The following is a 5,502-nucleotide window of genomic DNA, read 5'->3' on the forward strand; positions in this document are numbered from 1 at the left end:
AAAAAGCAGTTATTTTGAAAGTGGAAAAGGTAGTACTAAAAGAGACTTTTTATAATTTGTTTTTCTAGACATTACCAAAGAAACCAAAATGTTCTTAGAAAACACATGAAATAAAGCAGGTAAGAACATTCTCAGAGGGCTTTAAAATGTGAGGTAATTGATAACACTGCAGTAATCACACACTGGTCCCAACATAGACATTTGAAATATGAGCTTTATTTTAAATTTAAAGAAACACTGAAAATAAACACTTTTTACAAATTATATCAAGCACTTAAAACATAATCTAGGAATGTTAAACAATAATTCTTAATTCAAAGTAATGACATTCATAGAATACATCTTGATGCTAATCAATATGGAGTTTACTTAAATCTAGTATTTTATATAAGCTTAACCATTAATCCTTCCTAAAATTCAATGATTATGATTCAACTTTATGAGGTTAAGCTAATCTTCTATGCAATACTCTCATAGAACTTTTTCAAATACAAACAATTTATACCAGCAAGGAAATTATTAAAACATATATAAATTATGCTGAGGGGCTTGATTAAAAGGCTGTCTATATAGAGAGATGCATCTCACCTTAGAAAGCACACACACACACACACACACACACACACACACACACACACACACAAACACTTAATCGAATATAAGATGCCAGGATATTCTCTTAGTTATGTTACACAGCAAACTGCACGTTTATAAATGTCATTCTATTATGTATGAACTGAAAAACATATATTTTGTAAAAAGCCCTTGACATGGGGCAAGTGGAATATGCCTGCATTAAGTGCAGAAACGCAGAGCTTTATGAACTGCCTGTCTCCAGCTGGCTCCCAGACGCCACTGAAAACTGTCACCCTCAGAAAGACAAGATGGTCTTGTTAATGATTTCCATGGCCTCCAAAATCTCCTCTTTGATCACAAGCGGAGGTGCAAACCTGATGATATCACCGTGGGTTGGCTTGGCCAGAAGTCCATTATCTTGAAGTCACAGACACACCTTCCAAGCATCATAATCTTTGGTTTCTCTAATAACAATAGCATTTAATGATCCTTTTCCTCTTACAGCCATTACAATATCAGAAGGTATCTTCATGAGTTCATTTCTCAAGATGATACCCATATTCTCTGCATTTTCAGAAAGGTTTTCTTCTTCCAAAACCTCCAGGGCCGCGATGGCCACTCGGCAGCCTAGTGGATCGCCACCCTACGTTGAACCGTGTTCCCCTGGTTTAATGGTCAGCATTATTTCATCATCACACAACACTGCGGATACAGGGTATAAACCACCAGAAAGTGCCTTTCCTAGAACGACCATATCAGGTCTGACATTTTCGTGATCAATAGCCAGCCATCTACCAGTTCTGGCCAATCCTATCTGTATTTCATCAGCAGTAAACAGAACCTGGTTCTGGGTGCAGAGCTCTCACATGTCCACAAGGTAGCCTGGATCCAGAACAACAACGCCTGCTTCACCCTGAATTGGTTCCACCATGAACGCGGCAACGTTTGGGTCCTGAAGTGCACGCTCAAGAGAAGGCAGATCATTATATGGAATGATTTGGAAACCTGGCATAAACAGTCCAAAACCATCATAACTGGTTGGGTCTGTGGAACTGGAGATAGCAGACAATGTTCTACCCCAAAAGCTTCCAGCTGCAAAAACCATCTTTGCTTTGTATTTCGGGATCCCCTTCACGGTATATCCCCATCTACGAGCAAGTTTGCAAGCAGTCTCTCCAGCCTCCACTCCTGTATTCATAGGAAGAACTTTGTGGTAGTTGAAAAGTTTAGTAACATACCCTTCGTATTCACCGAGCACGTTATTGTAGAAGGCCCTAGATGTTAAGGTCAATTTGTCCACCTGACTTTTCAAAGCATTCACAATCTTTGGATGACAATGCCCTTGGTTGACAGCACTGTAGGTACTCAGAAAGTCAAAATATTTTCTGCCTTCTACATCTCAGAGGTAAACACCTTTTCCTCTCTCCAGGACTATAGGTAAAGGATGGTAGTTGTGGGCACCCTATTTAGATTCCCATTCAAAAATGTAATCAGAGGATGGAGGGCCTTGGACTGTTTTTTAGTTGCAACAGATGTAGCAGAAGCCACTGAAGAATGAACGCCACTAAGGACAGCAACAGTCTGCAAACGTGCTAGTTTGGAAAACATGATGTCCTTCAAGTAGGAATATCACCAACGGGCTAACCCTTCTTCCCACAGTTCAGATTAGAATACAGATTTTTAACCTGAGATCCAGGGACGGTCTTCAGAGGGTCCAGTAACTCCTGGTGGCGCCTTGGAAGCCAGCCCAGGACACGCAGCGCCCACTGAGCATCTGCCTGCTTCTGTTTTATGTTTTGGTTTTTTGGCCGTGATGCATGTGGGATCCAACCAGGGATGGAACCCGCACCCCCTGCATTGGAAGGCGAAGTCTTAACCATTGGACTGCCAGGGAAGTCCCTTGGGCAGGGACCTTTGTTTTTTTTTTGTGGACACATCCGAACTGTCCAGAAAAAGTAGTGGGCACACAGGAAGTGTCTGTAGGATGAATGGTTTATCTGACTGGAGCCCATGGTCCTTCCATTGTAGAGCAGCATCTCAATAAGTGCATATCTGTTCAAGGACACCCCTTACTCAGAGACTCCTTAGATGAATAATGGTAATGTTCTCCTTTCTCCTTTTGCTTCCACAGCTGATCAGTTCCTTTCTGACATATTCTTTCTTTATATTGAGAAGACTCAATATCTAACAGACAATCCTGGCAGACCTGGAGCTAGTATCTTTACTGTGATTCTGTATGACTCTGTTTTCTGTTGAGAGTGATCTTAGGTCCCAGTTTTTGAGAAGGGCGGTACATTTCATGGCACCCTATAAACTACCAATATCCTAGTGCCCATAAACCCTTGAAATGTACCACATTTTCAATATCATATTCAAACTAAAGTTTCCTGACACCTAGAAGTAGAGCCCCAATTACACGAGCCAAATAAATATCCTCTCTTTCTCTCTTTGTTCCCAACAAGCTGGTTTGATTTGAATTTTATTTCTCTTGCAGCTAAAAGAGTCCTGACTAATAAAACAACTTTCCACAAGAGAATCACCCCTATATTCTGCATCTTAATTACAACTAGAATTGATGCATAAAATGATGACATGATGCTCGGGAATAATAAGGGAAAATCAATTCCGTTTTGGTTTCTTTTCCCCCTCTTCCTTCTTCCCTCTTTCCTTCCCTTCCTCCGTCTCCTCTACTCCTGTCTTTAGTTCAAAAGAATTTAAACTGGCTGCATCCACTACATAGAAAGGCAGAAAAATTGACATTATGAGATGTTCCGTGTCAATGGTTATAACAACACATTTTCTGGTATTCCTCAGTTATAAAGAAAATTAAAGAAAGCAGTATTCCCGTCTCCCAAATGCCCTGCTACCTAGCTAACAGATTTTACTAGCAAATGGGAAGTCATTCCAAAAGATGTCTTTTAATGAAATAATGCCATTTGCAGCAACATGGATGGACCTAGAGATTATCATACTAAGTGAAGTAAGTCAAAGAAAGACAAAAATCATATGATGTCAGTTATATGTTGAATCTAAAAAAAATACTATGAATGAACTTATTTACAAAACAGAAATAGACTCACTGACATAGAAAACAAACTCATGGTTACCAAAGGGGAAGGGGGGTGGAGAGATAAATAAGGAGTTTGGGATTAACAGATGCACACTACTGTATATAAAATAGATAACCAACAAGGACCTACTGTATAGCACAGGGAACTATATTCAATATCTTGAAATAACCTATAATGGAAAAGAATCTGAAAAAATTAAAAAAAAATTTTTTAAAAGATCTCTTTTTGCCGCTCTGCCTCTTGCTACTTGTGTTACCTGATCAAATTGCTTAACCTTTCAGAGACTTATTTTCCTGGTCTGGAAGTGAGAATTATGATATCAATCTGGAATCATCCCAAAGAGTCCTAACGTACTAGGAAAATGTACGTGAGCTGCCTGGTCCAGAGCAGACACTCAATAAATGATACCTATTTTTATATTATCACTATCACTTTACTTCAGCCTAGTATTTTTAGAATCAAGAAGGAGAAGGATGTAAAAAGGTGTCCTTATTCAGTCTTTAAGAATGGCTAAGGAAAATAGGACATTGCTAAGTAAGCAAGAAATGTGTGTGTCTGTTTCATGCCTACATTAGCAATAATGTGAAATAGCTGCAAGATTAAGTTTCTTTTATGGTAGCCTCCATGTGTTCTATCCGTGTATCAATGATTTCCTATTCCTCCTGTTTTAAAGATTCTGTCTGAATGATCACACCAGTGAGGTGTATCAGCAGAAGTGAAGAGTCCTGAGGGAGAGAATGTTCTTGACTCCCATGCAGATTCAGCAGCCTTTTCTGTCACAGAGCGAACCAAGCTTTACTTGGCTGGTTGCACGTTTGCCTGCAGATTCTGGCCCTGAAGCTAGATTTTTACCAACAATGATAATGACATCTATTTCTGTTACACCAATGCCATTAAATATATTTACATATACACACATATATATAAATATATGTGTGTATCTATATACATACATACATATATATATATATATATATATATATATATATATATATATATATATATTCTCAATGGCCTAAAACTCTTAAGTATGCAAAGTATGCAGCCGGGAAAGGTGGGAAGATGCTGCAGGAAGATTAAGAAGAAAACAGGGCATGACTCTTTTATCAGCTTTTCTTAGGCAAAGCACTTTTGGGGTATTTTTTTCCTTCCAGTGACTGATTAAATGTTCACGCCCATGGCAATGGGGATCCTTAAAATAACCAAATATTGTAAAGTACAGTGTTTTCGATAACCATACAGCCTGGTCTTGAGTTAATTTTTTATTTTTCTCATAATAGGTATCAGTACAAAAATAATGTCTTACATCAGCACGATGCTGAAGGCTTAAAAAAAAATGCTTTCATGTGCATTATCTCATCTTTACTATCCTAACAAAATAGTAATGGAGGTAGAGTCTGCATGCATGTCCCAGTCTGTTTTACAGTTGTACAGTTTGAGGCTTAATGTGTTTAAGTATTTTGCCAAAAACTAGTAAGTGACTCATCTGGGAGATTTGGAGACCTAAGTACAGTGCCTTTTCGGCTATACCAGATATCAACATTTTTTTTTCTTGGATGCTCATTTATTTTCTTGTTTGTTTTAAAACATCAGACTTGAATATCTTCATTGTGCTAAGAAAGTCTTATTTCTTTGGTGAATGCAGGAGGACTCCTTTGTTTCCATTCAAGTGAAGGAGAAAATCAATTTACTTTCCAACCAAATCTGGCTCCTACAAGATGCTGATTTGCCTCATCATCTTCTTATGAGAAGAGAGTGGTACCTGGGAAGTATCAATAACTGGCTTACACACACTCACTCCATCCCCTTACCAACTAAAGCTCTCATTTAAATGGTGCATAGTGGGGAGAGGGGC

At 38.6% G+C, this 5,502-nt stretch overlaps 1 pseudogene; it reads right to left on the minus strand.

Annotated features, from left to right (window-relative positions):
* Positions 1-871: 871 nt before the first annotated feature.
* On the minus strand, positions 872-2,184 carry LOC133102430 (ornithine aminotransferase, mitochondrial-like; annotated as a pseudogene).
* Positions 2,185-5,502: the final 3,318 nt, after the last annotated feature.

Source organism: Eubalaena glacialis, chromosome 12 (assembly GCF_028564815.1).
Source record: "Eubalaena glacialis isolate mEubGla1 chromosome 12, mEubGla1.1.hap2.+ XY, whole genome shotgun sequence".
NCBI lineage: Eukaryota > Metazoa > Chordata > Mammalia > Artiodactyla > Balaenidae > Eubalaena > Eubalaena glacialis.